General features: G+C 43.9%; 1 protein-coding gene across 2 annotated transcripts in view; it reads right to left on the reverse strand.

Moving 5' to 3' along the window:
- The window catches only part of VIT (vitrin), a 93,220-nt gene extending 84,767 nt beyond the window's left edge, over positions 1–8,453 (reverse strand). For both annotated transcript variants that reach the window (XM_059660095.1, XM_059660094.1), the window contains exon 1: positions 8,214–8,453. The gene's annotated coding sequence lies outside the window, so the exon portion shown is untranslated. The remainder of the gene's footprint in view (positions 1–8,213) is intronic.
- Positions 8,454–24,220: the final 15,767 nt, after the last annotated feature.

The following is a 24,220-nucleotide window of genomic DNA, read 5'->3' on the forward strand; positions in this document are numbered from 1 at the left end:
CGCTCACAGCTTTCTCTCTCACACAAATGTTATTTAGGGTAAAGTGATTCATCAGGCATATTTTTAAATTTGACCAGACATAATACGCCCATCTAAATAGACATTTGAGTGCATTGTAATTGACTGTGTCATGGGATGTTAAAATGGGATGATCCTTTGTCTTAGTTTCAACTGAGATGACGTGCCAACTACTTCCATGTTCCAAAGTGGTCCTCTCACTATTGCCTGAAGTGGGTGGAGTGTGTGGAGTGGGAAGAGGAGGAGGAGGAGGATGAAGAGGAAGAGGGAACTGCCAACAGTTTTTTCTAAAGCTATTCCTGCTCTCCGACTCCAGCTACCCTCTTGGCGTCTGTAACCTCGGTATAGTCTGGCAGTTAGCTGAAGATTGCGGTTCTTGGTTACTCCTTTGAGTCCAGCTTGGATGCCCAGTAACCCCACTGGAAATTACTGAGCGGTGGTGTCCCTTGGGGCTGGAGCATAGGGGACTGGTGTCTGACTGGTGCCTAAGACATCTACAGGAGAGGGAGGAGCTTGTGGCAAATGAGACTACCTGTGGAGAGCCAGCCTGGAGTCGCTGTTGGTCTCTCTGAAACCAGTTGTGTGTGGAGGGCTGGGGAGCCCACAGCAGGAAGCAGCTGGGGTTAGATCACCAGTTGTACAGGGGCTGAGGGAGGAACTGTAAACACCAGCCAGAGCAGATTCTTATGTATCAACATCTGGAGAACATGGGTGAGGGGTCCCCAACAAAGTGGGAAGTACCCCACAGAAACAAGAACCAACTGTAAATTCCCACCAAGCCCAATGGACCGGAATGCCAGCTCACAATAGTAGCATCTCAGAGGCCTTTCTGCCACCTTCACCTCTCCTCTCTGCATCTACCTCTCCTCTCTGCATCTACCTCTTCTCTCTGCATCCACCTCTCCTCTCTGTGCCCACCTCTTCTCTCTGCGCCCACCTCTCCTCTCTGCACCACCTCTCCTCTCTGCATCTACCTCTCCCCTCTGCACCACCTCTCCCCTTTGCGCCCACCTCTCCTCTCTGCACCCACCTCTCCTCTCTGCGCCCACCTCTCCTCTCTGCGCCCACCTCTCCTCTCTGCGCCCACCTCTCCTCTCTGCGCCCACCTCTCCTCTCTGCACCCACCTCTCCTCTCTGCACCCTCGAAGAGACTGTCACAGCAGCCACGGGGAAGACAGTTAGAGGCATAAGGCAGAGAAGGAGAGACTCTAATCGTGCCCCTTCCCATTGCAGAAAGCAAGCCAGAGGTGGATGATGAAACTTCAAACTGGGAAGGCCATTGTAAAGTTGTTAAGTATTACCCAAATATTATCTCTGTATGAATGACAACTGAGATTGTTTGGAAATGTAATATGAACAAAGTCTTTTTGAAAAATAGAAGCGTGATCTGCAATACTAAGGGGCCTACTCAGATTTCACCCTGGGCAGAGGCAAGAACCGCCCACGGGACAGTGTACGAACGGGCCGTTGGGGGAAATGGAAGAGCTTTGGGATGGTATCCACTGTGTCTGCTTGTCCAGACCACACCCTGATCTCCCCTCTTCCTCTGCACTCAGCCTACTCCAGAGACACTGGCCTGGGAGCAAGGTCCTGCCTCAGGCCCTTTGCCCTTGCTCTTCCCTCTGCCCTCCTCTTCCCCACGCATCCACCTAGGTTGCTCCCTGGCTTCCTTCCCTCTCTGTTCAGCCTCCCTAGATAAGACATTCACATGACCATGCAGTGTAACTCCCCCCTCACCCTCACTGCTCTGTGCAGCTCCCTTCCCACTGTCTCATGTGTTCATAGCCCAGATCACCGCCAGGCCCCTTATGGGTATTTGCTTATTGTGTGCCCACAGATTGGCAGCTCTGGGAGAATGGAGATTATTTTGTTCACGCTTCTTCCCAAATACAGAATTATGGATGGCACATGGCGATGGCCTCATAAATATTTGCTGCTGCCGTCACTGAATGTTGCCTCTGCTTCCCTAAATTCCTTTCAGCTTTAGGATACAGATTTACTCACTGTATTATACAAGAAAGCCAGTCCGGGCAAGTCGGCTTGCACCTTACAGCCAGAGCATGTTTTCTCTGCGACACAAAGGAGCCGAGAGGAGGGAATTCACTGAGCACTGAGATGCCAGTGACCTCTTCCCCTGGAAACCAGACATTGGGTTCCCCGAAGGAAGGGATTTTTATTTTCTTTTTGAGAAGAAGGAATGCAGAAACAGAGCCCCATCTCACTATAGCCTGGAGGGCGATTTTTATGAATTTTCACCACATGTCCACACAAAACTTTTGCCTTTCTCTCACTGAGGGAAAGAATTTGAGAAATTTCTACAGGGGTCTTGTCAATGTAGAGACTCTTATCGGGGAAAGTGATTTTTTGGAAGCAATCTGAGCCATAGGAAAACAAGATTCTTTCTGTGACTCACTGAGGACTTAACCTATAGAGGTAAAGGATACCTTTTGGGGACTGGCTACTCAAAGGGCTTGATAATGACCCTACTCTGTGCTTTCCTCCCAAGAGTCATGTCTTCCCAACACACTGGAGAAGCGATTCTTAAATCAGGAGATGACCCAGGAATGCCAGAACTACCTCCTCCTTCCCACCAGCCTTCTGGGAGTCCTTGCGTTCACTCTTCACCATCTTTATTAGTGCCCTGTCTATACTTGTGAGGAAGAATAGTTTTCATTGAAGTTTGACTTGGCTTGAAAGCAGTGTTTCCGGAGATGACAAAGATGAATTGAGGGCAGTGATAGAAAAACCAGGACTGTGCAGTTATTGCCTGATAGGTTAAGAGTGTGAACTCTGGAACTAGACTGCTTGGGTTTGAAGGTGAGTTCCATCACTTCCTCACTGTGTGACCTCAGATAATTTCCTTGACTGCTCAGTACCTCAGTTTTCTCATCTGTATAATGGGGATAGTGATAACCCACCCCATATGGATGCTGTTAGGATGAAACGAATTAATATGTGTAAAGGGCTCAGATTTCACCCTGGGCAGAGGCAAGAACAGCCCCCTTTCCTACTGTCACATGTTTGTTTATTATGTGCCCACAGCTTGGCAGCTCTGGGAGAATGGAGGCTATTTTGTTATAATATAGTGGGTAAATCTGTACCTGCTGTAAGATGAAATGAATTAGTATGTGTAAAGACCAGTACTTGGCAGGTAAAAGTAGCTCTGTACATGTTAGCAATTATTATTGTTGTTGGGGTGGTGATTAATCGTGATTTACTACCATCATTATTCTCATCACCATCCTTTTGCAAAACATAGCCATTTAGATTCTAGTTGAGGACTTAACAGCGGTAAAGCAATAAATTTAATCTCTCACTACAAGGTGCTGCCCAGGGTTGGCCATGCTTGATTTTTGGACTTCTTGGCGAAGGAACCACAGGTTTGTGACTGCCATTGAGTCCAGTTCTTCTAGGACACAGAAAGGAAGCAATTCGGTAGCTTTGTTCCTTCTCTGCTCTGAGATTTATAAGGATCTTTAGCTCATTGTCATGAAAATCTTCTAGATGATTGTAGGATAATTGGGCCAATCAAATGGCAGAGGAATGACACCCAACATTCTTAAAAAGAATTGAAGAAAAAAAATCTAGTGAAGTAAGAAGCAGCAGAAATGAGCTAAACATTTTTTTTAAAAATTTTAAGGCCAGAATAAAAAACACCAACGTATTTTCTGAGCTGAGTGAAAACAAAACTAATATATATTTGTCTTGTTCCAAGACCCTGGCTTGTGGATTTGACTCAGGAAAGGTTTTTGGCGGCATTGTCTCGGTTCACCGTCCTCCCTCGGGATACCAGCCCTGGAATGCAGTGTGGCAGTGGGTTCAGCCCAGGCACCTCTGCTTCCTGGGGGAGCTGCCTTTTGCAGGTTCCACAGGACCTGCAGCTTTTATAAGTCTCAACTCAGAGCATCGCCTGGTGTTCTGTGTGCTCCCCGGCAGCCCGAGCACTTCAGATGGGCCGTCTCTAAGGATTTGCAGTGGAGGCGGAAACGTTTCCTAGTTGATTAGAAACAAATTCTAAATCCAGTCTCCACCACTGTTTGTTTTACCAATGAGGTAACCATAGGAAAATGCAACCAACGAAACTGAAATAGCCTTTGCTCCTTGTGGCCATGGGGCTCTGGGACTCTCCTGGGAGCTTGGCCCTTCCCCTCCTGGTCTGTAAACAGGAACTCACTTAGGAGATCTCAGACTGACTTACATTTTGTGTGTGTGTATATATTTTTTAAAATTAAAATTGTGTCTTCAGCTCCAAAATTTCCATCTGGTTCTTTTCTATGTTGTCCCTTTGTTGAATTCAGTCCGTTCTGGTATTGTTTTCCCGATTTCATCCGATTGTTTATCTGTGTTCTTTTGTAGCCCTCTGTGCATCTTTAGAGCAGTTACTTTGCATTCTTGTCAGGCAGTTCACATATCTCTGTTTCTCCGTGTGTGTGTACAGTTCCTGGAGGTTTACTGCGCTCCTTTGGTGTGTCATGTTTCCCTGATTCTTCACAATCCCTGTAGCCTTGCAGGGTCAGGAAAGACCTTCCCCTGTGGGTGGAGGCAGTTGGGGCTGTGATCCTGGGTCTGGTGGTGCAAGGCACGAAGTGTGGGCTTGTGGTGGCTTTGCTGTCTAGACATCATGTTGCTGGGGTCCACACCGTCAGCTGCGCTGTGCTCGGTGAGCACAGTGGGGGGTCTGCAGAGGCTGGAAGGGCTGCTGGGGTCCTCAGTGATGCGTTAGGGTGCAGCAGTGGTGACGGCCGGAGCTGGTGGGGTGCCTGTGCTCGGTTGCAGGGCCAGCTGTGGATGCCTGTGTAGTGTAGTGGCAGGAGCCAGTTGCAGATGCACATATAGTGGTGAGAGCCAGGGCCAGTAGCAAGGACCGGGCTACCTGCAGGTGCACTAGCCGCTTCGGGGCTCCTAACTGTCAGGCACACTCGGGTGGCTTCAGGGTCTCCACAGGCTGTGCACGGCTCCAAAATGGTTTGGGAGTTGGGCCAGCGGGGTGCAGTGCACAACCGGAGTGGCTGGTTGCAGGTGATCCCAGTGGAGCATCTAGTGACAGGAGTGAGGGCCAGGTCCGAGCCAGCAGTGGCTGTGGAGGCCCTAGCTGTCGGGCTGTGCTACTGCAGCTTGATTACAGTTTGACAATCAGCATAATCAAAAAGTTGCTTCTGAGGCCTCCCCTAAATTTACCCTGGTCTATCGCTCCCTTTTGCCCCAGTCTCTGCACTAACAGAAGCTTTCACTGCTGCTTGCACGAGGACTTTCATACCTGCAAAGCAGCAAAGTCCTTTGCATTTTTTTCTCGCTCACACTATGTTTGTTCGGGGGGCCAGGGATTTCACCACCTTCTGCAACCACAGAGGCACACATTTTTAGACCGCCAGAGGGGGACCCCTGGGATTTCTCATGTTACGGACGTCACAGAACTTGCCTCTCGAGTTATCACTTGCTGATGGATTGATTAGCTCAGACCCTCTGAATGAAGAGATGGCTACACATTTCTAATAATTATATTAATATCACATAATTCCATAAGTCTATTTGCTGACCATATCCAGAGAGTTAATGTTGAAAAGTTAGAAGAGGATCACAGTTGCTTTGCTTCACGGCTGCTCTGATTTCTTCATTCTGGTCACATGTAATGGAGAAAGTATGTGCTAACATTTGGGTGCCGACGGTGTGCCAAACATTGATCAAAGCGTTTTGCCACAGTCCTATGAGGGAGGCACTAACAATAGACCCTTTTTAGAGATGAGAAAACTGAGGCTCAGAAAAGTAAGTTGCCAAAGTTAATACATTTAAGAAGTGGCAGAGCCTCCTGCCTGACAAACTCCCATGGGATCCATAGTACAGGAGGGCCATTTGGCCTCGGCCTTGGCCTTGTCTGGAAGGCCTGACATTGGGATGTTTGATATTGTCTCCACATGATATGTTACAGGCAGCCATAGAAGTACAACAGAGACCTGAGAAAAGTCTGTCCTACAACTTGGACCACACTGTCCTCAGTACACTGTGGAGATACACACACACACACACACACACTCACTCACTTCATTTCTGTATATGTTAAAATCTTTAGTTAGGTAAACATAAACATTTTAAGTATATCATAGTTCTGAAACCCCATTTTGATATTTCTTCATTTTGTAACATACAGAAAGTCCCGTCAATGAAATTGGCCTGGCCATGTCTTGACATTGGCGAATTGAAGGATTAGGAGGGAAACTTAGACACTATGTTGTCTAACTTCTTCAATTCATATGCGAGGAAATGGAGACACAGTGGTGTCGAGTAACCTCCCCAAGATCACACAGCGAGAGTGCCCTTCTAAGGACAGAGAGACCCGTGTCCTGCATCCGCTGCCATTGATACCAGGCTCATACTTCTAACCGAGCAAGGAGAGAAGCTACATACGTGGGCACAAGTGACAGGAACATGGTGGGTCCAAGAAGCATTACTTTGAAGGCCAATAGCTACTTTCAGTATAATCCTTTTTCTTAGAATATGTGCAGAAAGAGATTACATTTCTATAGAACTTTTCACATTTCAAAGCCTTTTTGAAACCTAGAGTCAATATTGGGCCTCCTGGTCACCCTGGGAGAGGGGTGTACAGACATGGATGTTTCTGTGTTTCAGATGGGGAAACACAGGTCAAGAAATACTACACACCTTTTCCAAGGTGACACAGGTCGGCAGTGGCAGGGCTGTTCCTGTAATTTGGGACTCTTGGCCCTGAGCCTCACTGCCCTCCCGTATAAGGCAGGTCTCACAGGAATTACAGAGGCGAGCAGCGCATGCAGTTCTGTCCTCCTGATGCTATTCGTAAACTATTTTCAAACCCAGGGTATTTTCTCTGAAAGAAACTATTCTTCACGTGTTCAGTAACTTAGGGAACAAGATAATTAGATCTTCTCAACCATTTTCATAAAGTCAACACGATTTCAGGATCGATAGGAAGCATTTCCGATGTTCCTCGGGTGTCTCCTTTCAGTGGTGAGGTGTGAGATCTAGTTACATGAAGCGCAGCCTGGGAACTCATCCTATTGCGACGAACAATGCAGCCCTTGCAGTCTTGCAACTCTTTGTCTAAAGCCTTTTACCAAAGAGGGTATTTTAATTCAGTAAAGAAGAGACAGGCACTTGCAGCGCACAGCTACCGCTTGCGGCGGACACACACAACAGAGGGAGCACGCAAGCATGGAGTCCCGCCTTGCTGCAGGGTGTTTTTGTCTTTTAAGAGACGGAGGGAAAATAACCTCAGAACTTGACCACCAAGACTTCCAAATTGGTTGCAACACAACGTAATGGCAAAATGCTATTTTCTTAGCGCTCACATTTTTGAATAACCACCATGGCCAAGAATGCCTGGCTTTAATTTTACAATAAACCCAAAGAAAATCTTGAATTCCACTCTCGATTCGGAGGTGGCAAAGATGCCATGGGTTGTTCAGAGCAAACCATCAAGTCTAATAACTCAGTCTTCTCCTCCCTGTTTAATCTGTACTTGAGGCATTTGTTTCATGTTTATGCTGGTTTGACACTAATCATGCTTAAATGAGATTCCGTACCATGTTTTCCTGTGCAGATCTGAGCTGCAATAGTTAACAATGCCAGCCCCTTCCCGGGCTTATCAGTAAAAAAGCATTCAGCCTGAGAAAACACTTCCAGTGTAAACAAGACACAGAATTGCACATCCAGCCACATTCCACTGCGATCTGTCTGAGTAGAGAGAAGTACAGATCCACATTAAATAATTTCCCTTTTTAATTTAGCACCAAGGTGCCTGTTTCTCATACTGCTTTTGATAGGTTGTTATAATCAAGTTGTTACATCGCTGTTAAATTTCATGTAGGAAGCCAGGTATGAAAAAAGCCTTACATGTACTTTAAAATTCTACACAAATGTCATACTTTTCAATTTATTTTCATTATAATTAAGTTGGCTTAAAGATACAGTAAAAATCTTCTTCTAAACTTATCTTAGTGCAATTTGTTTATAGTTGATATGCCCCTGATATTAGTTGTTTACAAGGATGTCAGCTACTACCCACTCCCACCTCAAGTTCTCTTGAGACTGAAATTTGTACAGACTGATTTCTTGGTCAAGGTATGTATTGTAGTTTCTTAATGATAAATACATTTTCATGTTTTCATAATAAAGAATGGAAAGCATACTAGCTGCATGGCTTAATAATTCATCAGACATACCTTGTTTGAAGAAAGCAAATTATTTTTTTCAGGAATTTTCCACCACACAGAATGAATATCCTTTTTTCCTTAAGTTTTTCTGCATCACAAATCCCATCCAAATTGTTCTAAAGAAGAAATAGAGGTCCAAGCACCCTTTCTTCTCAGAGGAGCTAATCAAACATTCCCATCAACCTCTGAGCACTTTGAAAAGCACATTTTACAACACACACACACACACACACACACACACACACACACACACACACACGCACACGCTGCTTCTCACACTGGTTTTAGTGCTGAATTAGGCGGTCCTCTTTCAAATTTCCACTCCCACTTGCTTTTTTTTTTTTATGATAGTGGGGGTGGGGGTGGGGAGGGTAAGGATTTCTAAACATTCTTTTCTAGCCCAAAGCATGCATTTTCAGTAAGCAAATTCTACAATTAGAAATTCTAAGAAGTAGAAACACCTAGAAAAAATGAAAATATGTAATTTAAAGGCAGCGTAAGCAGGGCAATTCCATTTTCTTTCTTTTTCAAATGCTAGTGAACACGCTGCGTAAAGAAAGACACAGCAAACACCACACGCTGAGTGTACTAACCTCTCACTTTTGGAGTGAGAATGCTTGCTTTTCCGACATGTCAGAGCTATTTTTTGGCTTCGTTCGCTTCGGTCCCTTCTGCATTTTGGCAAGCTTACTGAAATGACTGTAGTGTTTGCTGCTAGTAACAGGACACAAGATAATAATAGTGGGAAGCAAAACTGGACTCATGCATGTTTCAAAAGCCCAGTGGTGGATAGCTCGCATCATAAGTGAAATCTGCTGATTTTAGTTCTTTACGTATTAGTGTCATCAATTAAATGGAAGGGATTCAGACCCAAAACACGCATTAGCATGTCACAGCATTATAAAAACAGACCATAAACAACTACATCTGGTGCTCCTTGGGAGTCAGATGTGTATCAGCGTGGCAGAGCATCTTTCCTCCAGCAGGGGGAGCTAGCACAGAGCCTCCCTCCTGAGGGGGATGAGCACTGGGCAGCCTGGAGAATCTCCCCTGCCAGCAGCCCTCCCTTCCTCAGCTGGTGGCCCTGGGTTGCTTCGTATTTAAGATTATGGTTTGAATGTTATTTAATCCTTTTTTCTTCTGTAGGTTCTGCATTTAAATTATTTCTCAATCCTGTTCTTTCCTCCATAAAGTCCTGAGCATAGGTCCATTGGTGGTAAGGGCGAGGCTGTCACGTGGAAGGCGGCCTGTCCCACTGTGGGAGTTAGGGAAGGTTCAGATGAAATGGCACCCAAGAATTAATATCATATCTTTAATATTAATACAAATGCTAAATGCCACTCATCAAATTTGCTAGGCATGGTGATAAGCCCTCTACATATATCATCTCATTTAATACTTTAGAAGAATTTAGAGGGGTCAGTACTGTTATTTCCATTTTACAGCAAGGTGCTATGTTAGGACTTAGAGCTTCTTTTATTAGTTAAATTTATTTTCTTATGATGAACTAGAGGCCCGGTGCACGAATTCATGCACCAGTGGAGTCCCTTGCCTGGCCTTCGGGATCAGGCCAAAATCGGCTCTCCGTATCCCCTGAGGGAGTCCCAGATTGCAAGAGGGCGCAGGCCAGGCTGAGGGACCCCACTAGTGTATTGTCGGGACTGAGGAGGGACGTGTGAGGTGGGCCAGCCGGGGAGGGACCACAGGAGGACTCCAGTACCTGTCTGGCCCGTCTTGTTCAGTTCCGATGAGCCGGACCCCAGCAGCAAGCTAACCTACTGGTCGGAGCGTCTTCCCCCTGGTGGCCAGTGCACATCATAGCAACTGGTTAAGTGGCCTTAGCTTATCATTAGCATATTACGCTTCTATTGGTTGAACGGACAACTAGATGACTGTATACTTAGCATATTAGGCTTTTATTATATAGGATAAGGTAGAGTCAAATGTACATGTATTGAAAAGCATATGAAGAGATGCACAAAGAGAAATGCAAATTAAAAAGCAATGTTTGCAGGGATGAAAACTTTTAGGAATGGACAGCGATGATGACATAGCATTATGAATGTAATTAATGCTAACAAAGCAAGTACTAGATAAGTGCTTTTTAAAAAAAAATAAAATGCACATCAAGACTACTGTATTCATTTTCTATTTCTGTGTTACAAATTACCACAAACTTTCTGTCTTGAAACACCACCCATGTATTATCTCACCGTTCTGCTCAGGGCCTCACAGGGCTGAAATCAGTGTTGGCCGCACTGGGTTCTTATCTAGAAGCTCTGGGAAATAATCCCCCTTACGCTCATTGAGGGTGTCGGCGGAATTCTGTTCCTTGCTTTTGGAAGACTGAGGTCCCTGTTTCCCTGATGGCTATCTGTCAAGGTCTGCTTTCAGCTTCTAGAGGTAACCCCAGTCCTTGCCACATGGTTCCCTCCCTCTTTAAGCCACCCATTGCATGTTGAATCTTATTCAGGTTTGAATTCTCTCTGATTTCCTCTTTTTCAACAACCCTTTTTAAAGGGTTCATGTGATTATGTTAGGCTGATAGGATATTAATGTCAACTGATTAGTAACTCTATCATTGCGTCTTCAGTGTTGCTTTGACCTATAACATAGCATCATCATGCCCAAAGGTGAAGACCATGGATGCCATCTGAAATTCTGCCTACCATAAGGATTGACCTTGAGAACATTGTTCTGAAGGTGAATGAGAACTATAATATGATACGGGATGGTTAGTTTTGTGCGTCAACTTGGCTGGGCCACCAGGTGCCCAGGGATTTGGATGGACATTATTTCTGGCGGGTGGTGAGGGTGCTTCTAGATGAGGCGAGCATTTGAATCTGTGGACGGAGTAAGGCAGATGGCCTCCCAGTGTGGGTGGGGCTACCCCAATCCACTGAAGGCCTGGATAGCATGAAAGCCTGAGTGAGGAAGAGTCCCCTCTGCCTCTCTCCAAGCCGGGGCATTGGTCTTCTGCTTTTGGACTGGAATTACACCACTGGCTCTCCGGAGTCTCCAACTTGCTGACTGCAGCCTCCACCCTCACGTTAGCCATTCCTTCCCACAAATCTATCTGTCTGTCTATCTATCCATCCATCTATCTAATCTCCTATTGGTTTTGTTTCTCTGGAGAACCCAGATAAGTCTAAATACAATTATAAAAATTAAAATGTATGCACCTAAAACTGTACACATTTCCCAAGGACACTTATAAAATGAACTAGAGGCCCGGTGCACAAAATTCACGTAGGGGGGAGGGGGGTGTTTCCCTCAGCCGGGCCTGTACCCTCTCCAATCTAGGAGAGAGAGCAACCCAGGACCGCTGGCTCCTAACCACTCACCTGCCTGCCAGCCTGATCCCCCTAACTGCTCTCCCCTGCCAGCCTGATAGTCCCTAACTGCTTCTGCCTCGGCCCCGCCACCATGGCTTTGTCTGGAAGGATGTCCGGAAGGTCATCGGGAAGATGTCTGGCCTAATTAGCATATTACCCTTTTATTAGTATAGATGTATACTTATCAGCCTCATGGTACTTCAGAGCCCATGCTTGCTGTGCTGGGGCTTCTCTCAGATACCTGTGCGCTCCCATTGCTCACCTCCTGCAAGTCTTCAAATGTTGCCCTCTGAGTGGGGCCTCTCTTCACCACCCTGTTTAAAATGGCACCCGCACCCCCCCAGCATTTCTTCTCCCTCTTCTCTGTTTTATTTTTCCTTACAGTACTTACTACTCTTTAATAATATTTACTACTAAATTTTTAAATTATGCATTCTCTACTAGAATGTAGGCTTCTGGATCACAGGGTTTTTTGGTTGCTTGTTTATTTTAAATATATTTTTATTGATTTCAGAAAGGAAGGGAGAAGGAGAGAGATAGAAACATCAATGATGAGAGAGAATCATTGATCGGCTGCCTCCTGCATGCCCCACACTGGGGATCAAGCCCGCAACCCGGACATGTGCCCTGACCAGAATTGAACCCAGGACCTTTCAGTCCGCAGGCCAATGCTCTATCCATTGAGCCAAACCGGCTAGGGCAAGGCAGGGTTTTTTAAAAAAATGTGTTTTGGTTACTGATGTATCCCTAGTCCTTGAAATGACACATAATAGGCATATATGCAATAAGTGTTAACTAAATGAATGATTACAAATACACTAGAATGCCTACCTATGGGGAAAGAGAACTGGGGTACAATGGAATAAAAACATTAAAGCAACGGCCCTGGAGTCTTGTGTGGACCAGTGAGGATGATGCAGAGAATTGATTCCACTCTCCACACCCAAGGCTGCAGCAGCAGCCTTTTACCTATAAAACAGCCCAGTGGGTGGCCTCAGGGAAATCTTCTAACTTCATTAAAACAAGACCACGGCTTCCTGGTAAGTGGCTGTGAGCTTGCTACCTGGCATGAACTGGACTTCTGGATCATTTCTAGTTGAGAACAGAAACCGTGATGTTCACTTTTCCTGCACTGCTACTTGAGATTCTGCTTTGCTTATAAGTCACCCGTGGTTGCGAGAAAGCACTTTCCAAACTAGCTGTGTGTCATTATGTAAACTTGGGGCCCCAGTCTTGTACTGTATTGAGCACAAAAACTCAAATCTCTTTTAGAAGAGTGCCTATTAAAAGTTTCTTATTGTTGTCATACATATTGGACTTGATGGCTCTTTAAAATGCTGCCTCATTCTTTCTTTTTTTGACCCCAGAGCTAGAACTCAGGGAATTCAATGTGACTTTGAATTTCACACAAATCCATTCTTTTATGTGACTTTTAAAAATGCAGGATGGCAATTTAAGAGTCCAAGTACTTGAGGCAGCCTTTTCAGACACTCCTGATACTTTTACTGAGTTACACCTTTTATAACACAAGCTTGCCGAAATGTTGAAGGCCCTATTGTGTTTGACGCTGCATCAGTTTTTCACAGAAATGTGATTTGCCTTGAACTCCTCTACAGCGGTTTTGAGGCTCCTCCCCCACGTGCTGCGCAGGTGTCATTGCAGTTTCCCGGACCCTGTGGAATGTTCCTCCTAAAAACACATGTTTTGAGTAGTGTCCAGGAGAGTGGAAAATTTACTACCGTAATTGACTTTTGTTAAATTTATTTTATTACTATCTGTTAGAAGCAAAGAAGTATTAGAAGAAAAACACATCTTTCAAAAATTTGATGGAGCCAAATTGGGACCACTAATAACTTACAAACAGGTCGAGTAGATGGCCCAAAGAGATTTTGCCATGAATGTAAAAGAGCCTCCAAAAATCAGAAGAAAGAGTTCTTAGGTATACATAAGAGGGGAAAAATGGATTAGAGATTAGATAGGAGTTACGAAATATGATGCAAAAGGTAAATGTAGTGGCACAAAGGAGATAGTGAACCAACAGAATTCATTTTCTTCCTCAGTCTATTAAAAAAAAAATGTTAGGGGCTGGCCAGGTAGCTCAGTTGGTTACGGCACCAGCCCTATTTGCCAAAGTTGCGGGTTGATCCCTGGTCAGGGCACAGGCAAGGAGCAACCAAGGCATGCATAGATGGGTGGGAAAGCGTGCCAGTGTTTCTCTCCTGCCTCTTCCTGTCTCGCTCTCAAATCAATAAATAAAACATTTTCTTTAAATGTTAGGAAGATTACTGTTCCCAAATGCTTCCCTGAAAGAAATGAGCTGGAACCACGTATATTGGACAACATCCACAATCTTCGAGGCCAAATTGACAGAAAAATAAATACAGATAAGTCACTGTGAATAGCATAAAGAGATTCAAAGACCACGAGGAGGTATCGGGAACTGGTGGTTATAACGTCGATCCTCGCATTAACAAAAGGCTGCTGGTTGGCAGATTAGAAAAATACAAAAGTACTTTATTCAAAACAAGGGCTCAAAATAGTTGGCTGGAGATTACAGGCCTTCTATCTCTCTTTTATGCCAAATAAGCAAATGGAGTCTAAACTAAAGGATTGGTTCACTGAGCACTGGTCAGCTGGGGCTCTGCTGCTGTAAGCTTTGTTGTGCCATGCTGTGCCGTGCTGTGCTGTGCAGCTCTGCTTCTCGCTGCAGGTGTGTGGGTTGGCTGATGAACCTCTGTCCTCCATGTATTGATTGGGTGCTCAGGCTGCAGAGTAACAGCTATACAGGGGACGAGCTTCTCTGGGCCATGGCGAAGTCACAAGAGAACAACAGAAAACATGTGAAGTCTCTAAGGCTTAGTCTCAGAACTGGCATGCTGTCATTTCTCGCCCATTTCATTCGCCAAACAAGTTTTATGACTGAGCCCAAGTCCAGGGACAGGGAATGAGACTGCCCATAAAGAGACGATGGCAGGGGCCCTTGAACTACGGCCCGCGGGCCACATGCAAATACAATATTGTATTTGTTCCCGTTTTGCTTTTTTACTTCAAAATAAGTTATGTGCAGTGTGCATAGGAATTTGTTCATAGTTTTTTTAAAACTATAGTCCCGCCCTCCAACGGTCTGAGGGACAGTGAACTGGCCCCCTGTTTAAAAAGTTTGAGGACCCCTGCACTATGGCAAGGGTGTGAATGAAGGCAGGACTGAACTTTTTTTTTTTTTTTAATCCTCACCTGAGGACATTTTTTTCATTGATTTTTTAGAGAATGGAGGGGGAGGGAGAGAAAAACATCAATATGAGACACATTGATAGGTTGCCTCTTGCACATGCCCCAACCCAGGGGCCAGGGATTAAGCCTGCAACTGAGGTACGTGCCCTTGACCAGGAATAAAAACTGAGACCCTTTGGTTCACTGGCTGATGCTCTAACCACTGAGATAACTGCCCAGGGCAGGAGCGAACATTTTTATAGTTCATACACATACTGGCATATTTTATCTGTGTCCATGTTTACCATACTGTCTTTCTTCCCATGTCTTCTGTCTGAATTCACCTGTGTTCTTGCTGGTAAAAATATTTAAGAAAATAAGAATTGGTAGATACTTTAATGTAAAATAAATATGCCTTTGTCCGAAAATACATCATCTTAACAGGAAAACTCTAGAGACATTTATATTAAGATCAGAAACTCATTAAAGATATCTACTATCTCTACTACTGTTCACATTGTAGTAAAGATGTTAGCTAATTAATTCAAAAAGTGAAATCTATTAAAGAAGGATTAGTAAAAAGCAAGTAATGCTCTCCCTATTTACCAGTATAGAGAATGATGTAGGTGTGTGTGTGTGTATATACATATAGCTCTTAGGTCTGTTTGCTGAGAATGCCTAGAAGCAATGAAACCCCACTATCAATGAGCATATGTACAACAAAAACTTGATTTCTAAATATCATTCTCCAATAAAGGAAATCACATATCCTTGGAAAATACCTGATTCTAGGGCTGGGGATGGGAAAGCACAATATGTGCTTGGAACATTTTGGAGCTGATAAGTGAGAAAAATGATGGTAATGAGAAAAGGATGCAGGGGCCAATGTAAAGGTGCTCTCGATAGCCAAATCTGGGACAATTTGAACAACAGACCAAATAATGATATTAATAACTTAAAACATATAATAAACTAATAATTTGGGGGTTTGTACTGGTATAAATAAATAATTGAATAAGTAAATGGGGGGAGAGGGACAGCTTTTCTTTACAAAATAATTCCAACTCATAAATGAAAAGAGGTTGATGAAATAGAAAATTACTGTTCAGCAAATAACACAGTAGTGAGTGAAAAGATGTTGATGAGAAACAGGCTAGTTATGCAGTCTCAAAGCATCTTTCCTGAGATACTTATTCATTAAATAAGGGAAAATAATATCTTTACAGTGGAGAAACCTAGAAGACACCACTTAGCCTAATGATCACCATATACACTATTAGTAAGTAGACAAATTGCCATCATGTACCTCCTAACATGGTGCCCAGAGAAAACACAACACAATAACTTTCATCTAAGGTACTCTGCTAAAAAAATGCGTAACTGACTTCAATTATGAGGACACCTCAGACAAACCCAAAGAGAGGAAGAGTCTACAAATGTAGTAGGCTAATGCCTTTACAAAGTGCCAAGGTCATGCAAGGCAAAGACTGAGGAGATAGGACAAGTAATGCAATATGTGCTCTTAGAGTCTATCTTGGACCAGAAAAATGATGTTAATGGGAACACTGGCAAAATTTAAATGAAGTCTAAAGATTAGATAATGATGTTGTATCGATGTTAACTTTCTGATCTTGAGAATTGAATTGTAGTCATGCAAAATGTTAGTATTTGGGGAAGCGGGATGAAAAGTATTCAGAAATTTTTCATACTATTCTTACAGCACGTTTGTAAATCTGAAGTCACTTCAATATAAGAAAATAAATTTTAAAAAAGGAAAAGAGATGATGTAATGAATACAAAATTGGATTAGAAATAGATAAATTTTAGTACAAACATCATCATATTTGTGTCAGGTGATCCATCCTCACATCTTTGGCTCTTCGGTCTGGAAAAGTCACTTGAACAATCAGATTCTTCATTTGTAAAATGAGGAAAGCAATTTGCCTAACTGTTTTGACTATCAAATGAGGTGAAGCTGATAAAATAAACCACCCTGTAATCTGTAAATCGCTGCACAAATTGTTACTATTAATGATACTTATTATATGCCCTTGTTATGCGTAAGATCAGAGTATTCAGGGTTCAGATCCTTTTCTTTTTTTTTTAAAATATATTTTATTGATTTTTTACAGAGAGGAAGGGAGAGAGATAGAGAGTTAGAAACATCGATGAGAGAGAAACATCGATCAGCTGCCTCCTGCACATCTCCTACTGGGGATATGTCCACAACCCAGGTACATGCCCCTGACCGGAATCGAACCTGGGACCTCTCAGTCTGCAGGCCGACGCTCTATCCACTGAGCCAAACCGGTTTCGGCCAGATCCTTTTCTTAATATTTATTATAGCTGCTCTGGAGGAGACGTATATAGCAAACTTTACTGTTTGCCTACGGCACCCAACTGTGCTGGCTTGTGAAATCTGTGTGAACGAGAAGTAAATGGAAGCCAGGCCCCAGGCCTTGATGGGGAGCAACCAAGGTAGTGCCGCTGGAGGTACACCACATCCCACCACATGCCTATGGGAGGGCTCTGAGGGCCCTTTAAACACAAACAGGGGGCCTGGGTCTCTTTATGGAAGGGACCCCAAGAATGCCTCACACAGCCTGGTCACAGGTCAATGTGTTTGCCATAATGTTTGGGTCTTAATGTAGAAAACGACGACAGGTTACCATTTGGAAAAGCATACCTAAGTGACTTGCCTCTGGATAGAGGTGGCTAGAGAGGTAAGAGTTTTGCTGTTGGGAGGAGGTCCTATGGGGAATGGTATTTCTGTTTGAAAGGGACAAAACTAAAATGGAAGAAAAGCCATGGGAGAAATCACAAAAGAAAATAGCGATAGGTTTACAACAGCAAAAAACTATAATGTGGTTTTAAAAAAATCCACACATACACTGTGAAGGAATTAAAAGACAAATGACCAAATGGGCAAAGGTATTTTTAATAAATATGACAAGTGGTTAATATTTGTAAAATGTAAATACTTAAAATCAATAAGAAAACCTCAGAAAACCACCAAGTGGAAAAAGCAGACCAATGATATGAACAAATGCATGTACACACATACACACGCACACACAACGAATGGGCAATACACATGTGGGATGAACCATCTAACCTATCTTGACATTCAAGAAATACAAATTAAAATGACACCGAAACACCATTTTTATTCAGCTTGTTGACACAGATTTGTTAAAGAAAATATTCAACACTAGTAAGGGTGAAGACCAGCATTTTCATGCACTACTTACAGCAAGCAGTAGAAATTGTAAATTTTTGGAAAGCGTCCCCCTGGGCGTGGCTCAGTGGTTGAGTGTCAACCTCTGAACCAGGAGCTCACAGTTTGATTCCCAGTCAGGGCACATGCCTGGGTTGCAGCTTGATCACCAGTGTGGGAGGCAGCCAGTCGATGATTCTCTCTTATCATTGATGTTTTTCTCTCTCTCCCTCTCCCTTCCTCTCTGAAATAAGTAACAGTATATTTTTAAAACATTTTTGGAAAGCAATTTGGCAAGTTTGCTATGAGATTAAAAAAAAGTTTGTAATCTTCGACTTTAATCTGGGAATCTATCCTAAGGAGAAAACTAGACACACATTTGGTTGTACCCGGATACGGGACGAATATAGTCATCCCTTGGTTGGTTCCAGATCCCCAGGGATACCAAAATCCACAGATGCTCAAGTTCCTTCCATAAAATGGTGTAGTATTTGCATGTGACCTTACACACATCATCCTGTATCCTTTAAAGCAGGGGTCCTCAAACTTTTTGAACAGGGAGCCAGTTCACTGTCCCTCAGACCGTTGGAGGGCCAAACTATAGTTTTAAAAATAACTATGAACAAATACCTGTGCACACTGCACATATCTTATTTTGAAGTAAAAAAACAAAACGGGAACAAATACAATATTTGTATTTGCATGTCGCCCGCGGGCCGTGGTTTGAGGACCCCTGCTTTAAATCATCTCTAGAATACTGAGAATACCTAATACAATGGGAGAGTTCGTTTTTCAGCAAAGGGGGTTTTTCATTGGCCTGATTTGTTGAGCTAGAGTTCCTTCCACCTTGCTTTTAGGTTGACTAGGCTTACTTTAATTTTCTAATAAGAAAAATGGTTTTCTCTCCCATGTTTTGTGATGTATTAGTGTATGAAAAGATTAATTAGCATTAACGACTAATGACAAAGCCCTTGACTTAAATGAATGCTAATTATGATGACAGCTGAGCACAACCACTTCATTAGCAGAACAGGAAAATGAAAACAGCACAGCGGGAAGAGTATGACGTTCCGCCCAGGTGACAGGGGAGCCAAGGCAGAAACATTCCGTGTCATGAAAGTGTGGAAGTCTGGTGGTCAGTGTCCAGCTAGCGGGCTGAGTCCCGGGCCACGGCCATCTCACAGAGTCCAGGAGGAGTGCACTTGACCCCCCCACCCCCCGATTCCCTAATTTAGCAAAACTGTGCTGAGAGATGCTCCCCAGGATTTTGAGACACAGGTAGTGATGGGGGCTGGACTCAGCGAGTGGGTTGGGGTATTTATTTACCTCTGCCTTCTGACAGCTTCTTTTCACCTTCCTCTGAGGGCACCTCTTCTTCTGTCTGTTCCTTAAAGTGCCTGCCCTCAGTGGTCTAGCCTGGGCCTCTTTCCACCCAGGGGCCCTTTTGGTTTATTGAATTCACTTCCATAGATTTAAGTACAAAGTACAGCGTGTCCCCCAAAATGCATACACACTTGAATAATTATTAATTCCATGGGTTAAATCTGAGAAGAAAGGAACAGCAATTGAGCTATCAGGAAAAACATGTGTATACAATTTGCGGGGGGGGGGGGGGGGGACACACACCCTGTATATGCTAAATTCTTTCTGCTCCTTATCTCTGGACTCTTCTGAATTCCCCTCGCTGTTATTCATCATCATCCTGATACTTCACAGGGGCCTCAAACCAGAAGTCCGGAAATGTCCAGACAGAGGCTTGTCATCTCTCTGAATTCCACGCCTTGATTTGTGGCAGCTTCATTCACCCAGTTCTGTAGGTCAGCGTCAGAGGATGGTCCCCACGCTTGTTTCAGCCTCGTTGTTTTTCTTTAAAAAATATTTTATTGAGCCGTAATCCACATATAAAATTCACCCTTTTAAAGTGTACAATTCAGAGGCTTTTAGGAAATTCAGATAAGTGCACCTTTTACCACGAACAATTCCAGAACATTTTCATGACCCCACAGAGAGCACCCCTTACCTGTTCTCCCATCCCCTCCTCCTCCCAGCCCCTGGCAAACACCAGTCTACTTTCTGTCTCTATAGATTTGCCAATTCTGGGCTCTTCCGAGGAATGGAGCACACACTATGTGGGCTTGTGTGACTGGCTCCTGTCACTTAGCATCCTGTTTTTGAGGATCATCTGTGTTGTAGCATATGCCCGTACTTTAATTCTTTTTAGGGTGAAATAATATTCCACTGTGCTCATCGCTTTTTGACTGGACAGTTGTATACATTCTTAATTTGTTTCTTTGCTCCCGGTCTTATCACCTCCAGTCCACTTTCTGCGCTGCTTCCAGAGGAATCTGTAAGCATACATCTGATTACGTCCTGCTTCCTGGCAGGAGGAGGTCTAAACTCCGGGGCATGGCCGCCAGTTCTGTGGTACTGACGTACCAGCCTCTTTCCCACCCCCTCTCCTCCCTACCCCGGGCACAGGCGGGGCGGATCGTCTGCTCCGTTCTGTATGAGGTGACTTCCTTCCTGTCTTTGCAGGTGCAGCTCTTCAGCCAGGAATGTCCTTCCTCCCAGGCTCCATCTAGCACACTCCTGCTCATTCTTCTCTACATATGTGTCTTCACTTTCCATAGGACTTTGAAGGGAATTCAAGGTATGTGTCACTTGCTAGAATTATTTGTGAATATCTGTGAACTTGAATCCAGGAGCTAAGTTTTGCTCTTTGCTCTGTCCTCAGGGCCTGGTACAGAGCCTGGAATACAGGCAGACATTGATAAATGTTTGTTAAATAAATACATGTTTAGTGATAGAAATATAATGTTTTTGGTGTTCCTGTTAATAGCTTACAAAATCATAAATAATGTGAATATTTTGTCTGAGCATGTGTACTAACTGGGGTTATTAAATATCAGACTGTCCTGGAAAAATTTAAAAGCAAAGCTACCATTAAAAAGAATAGAAATTTTATTTTCTGGGAATGGTTTAACTTACTAAAAAATTCACTAGACAATTGCTGACCACTCTATTTCACTCTGCCACTCATAGCTCAAGGGTTTCAGTAAATAACTGGTTTGTAGAATCTGCTTTTAAATTTCAGTGTGCAAAGTGCCTTTCGCCCAGACGCCATCAATTTTGATCATGAAATTCTCGTAGTCACTGAAGGCATGATCATTAAATGTAGGTATCAAAGGGCGCTGTTGCTACATACTAAATGTAAGAAGCCAGAAGAGAATTCCTTCTTTTTAGGAAGTGAGGGGCTGTCTCTCACTGAATTGATCAGGTAGCAGTCGACACGTTGTTCTGATACTGCAGTTAATGCCATGGTTTGTGTGCGACATTTTTGAGGATTTAAAAAACAATTTGTAGAGTTCTGTCTCTCTTTCATTAATAGCAACAGTATGAGAATGTCCTTTTGGAATTCTCAGATGAAGGTGGAATTGTAAAGTAGTGGACTTGGCAAACAGGCTCACAGGTATGTGATATCCAAGGGCAGGTCACAGCCTTGACGTGCCGAAGCACCCTCTCTGATTCATCCCACCACACCGACTCCTTCTCCGTGTCCTTCGCTGGCTTTTCCTCCTCTGCTTCCCCTATTTGTTGGTGTCCGCAGGGCTCAGTCCGAGGCTCCTTTCTCTATTTTACTCTCCTCTTAGGTTCCCGTGGTTTTCCCTTCTCTGTCTGTCAGTAACCTCCATTCTGCACGTGACGGCCCCTCCCCCCGAGCACTAGGCTTCTGAGGTCAGTGTCAGGCCAGGTGGGACACGTGGAGTGTGGTCCCTTCCCCTTTACCTCAACAACGGCCATCCTGCCTCGTTAGCAAATTAAGATCTGTCTTGAGACAAAAAAAAAAAAAAGTAAAATTTATGAGTTTAAAAAGCTATTACTTATCATTAAAGAGAATTTCTGATGATAAATTATTTTATGATTTCAGCATTGGAAAGCTCATTTCCTGCCACACGTAGCCAAATGCATTGCAGTTTGTTTTAGTTTCAAGCTTTCTGGCTCTAAATTTAAAAGTGAACTCAAGCCAACCAGAGTTCAGATTCTCCGTGGGTGGCCTGCCCTCCCTCCTTCCCTAATTTTGTAGTTGGAAACACCTTAAAAGGAAGAAAAGTTCCCATTTGGGCAAAGCGAAGCAAAAATGTAAACTGCTTCTAACGCTATCTTGAACAAATATATGTTTCCTATCATTACGCTTCGTGGTTAACAGTCGGCTCTTGAGGGGAAAAGAAATAGAAAAATATCAAAGCACATGCATAAAATCATAAAAATAGAAGAGAGGGCTGTGTGAGAGCTTACTGAAAAACAAGAAGTAAACTGATCTATTTAGTTCTCGTGCCAGCTGAATGTTTAGCATCTCTAAGAATAGGTTGGCAAGAAAAAAGGGCGGGCTTTCTCCAGCTTCCCAGTAGCTACAGAATCCAGGTCGCTGTTTACTCTTCCTTCTCATCTCCTTGGCCAATTAGTTCAACCCCTAATTGAGTCCGAGAAACGCCAGGGCATTCCACCACGTAGAAAACATAACATGTCACTCTGGACACTTTGGAACTCACGAAACATGTCCCATCTCTGCTTGGTAACTTTGACCTTACTTCTCTTTTTCAGGGGAAAAGAGATTTGGTGACAGAGTGGCCCCTGACTCTAATGGAGAACCAGGTATTCCATAAAGGGCCCAAGAATTTTAAAAACATGTATTAAAATTGCACTTTGGGAAAAAGAGTAACCCAAGAACTGAAGCTACCCTGGGCTGAAACGGGAGGGCAGGTAGCTGCCGTGAGCTCCCCTGTCTGCCACGCCCTCCTAGACTGTCAGTGTTCAGTTTCCTTCTACCCGAAAGCTGTCACGTCCGTCTAGGACTGCAGCCTGCTTGCCGTGGCGTCTGATTGTATCTCCCACATAATTCCGCTTGGACACACTGCCCCGAAGCACGGTATCTTCCCTCAGTTCCTCTCTGGGCGCCACAGGGTCCTCCCGCCCTCTGGCCCCCAAACTTCTGATTATTAAACTTCTAGCACACTGTACTTTCTGGGCACTGACCAGGAGCAGAGTGGTCTGCTCTGGGACACAAGCTGGCAATGCTGACTGTCCCGGTCCGCAGCAGACCACGTTCAAGGAAGATGAGCACATAATCCACAATTCCAGGTCGGTTTCTCCCACTTCCTAGATGTTTTTCTATAAGATTTTTTTCTATAAGGTTTTTTTCAAAAGCCTGGATAAAAGGCCCAAATTCATTCTTATCACTTCCATCTTTAAGTGTTTCTTCTTGTTTCTTCCTGGCAGTCTTGGAATGTTGCCTTGGTTAAAGTGTAAAATCGTGACAAGTATATGTTGGCGCGGATGGTTTCTGAGTGGAACGGAATGGGCTCTTTTTTATTTGCCGAATAATAACATGCTGAAATTATCCTTTAGATCAGCAAATAGTTTTTGTTTTGTGTTTTAAATTCCCTGCTTATATTTCCTTCGTTGTTGGCGTTTTGGGATTACTTCATTATCTGTAGTTGCAGATAGTCCTGTTGTTTATCGGTGTCTTTGAGTCGATGTCATCTTTTTGATTAATGGCACGGCACTTCCGTTTGGTAAATGCCCATCAGTGTGCCAGTCATTCTTGGCTTCGCAGCATCCTCTCAACCTGTGCTTTCAGTTTCTCCTTAGTGTTTACAAATGTGGCTCATTCTTCAGGTGTCTTAGCACCTCCTGCTTCGACCATCGTTACTTATTCTTTTAAAGGAGGCAGGGCCATTGCTTTCAGGACTTGGGAAAAAATGTATGTTCTTGTTACCGCTGTGATGAGACTACCACCACTTTTGGAATATTTTTTCTCTAGATTTCTGGTGACTTGTACCTCTTTAATGGAAACTCAAGTTTTTTTGAAGATGTGTTCATTGCTTTAGAAACGCATCTCACTGGGTATTGTTTTGGTTCTTTCAGATCATTTTGCATTTGTGTCTTAGTTTAAGTTTGGAGGTGCAGCCCTCTGGTTCGCCACTAGGGGAGCGAGAAGCAGAGAAACAGTGTTGCATGAAAGAGCATTTAAGATCATGAGAAAAATTCACCTAATAAGCAGAACACCGTTTTCACAGTTTTAGCACTAAAACTGTGACAGAATTGCCCTAACCGGTTTGGTTCAGTGGCTAGAGCGTTGGCCTACGGACTCAAGGGTCCCAGGTTCGATTCCAGTCAAGGGCATGTACCTTGGTTGCGGGCACATACCCAGTGGGGAGTGTGCAGGAGGTAGCTGATCGATGTTTCTCTCTCAT

The sequence above is a fragment of the Myotis daubentonii genome, chromosome 12, assembly GCF_963259705.1.
Source record: "Myotis daubentonii chromosome 12, mMyoDau2.1, whole genome shotgun sequence".
NCBI lineage: Eukaryota > Metazoa > Chordata > Mammalia > Chiroptera > Vespertilionidae > Myotis > Myotis daubentonii.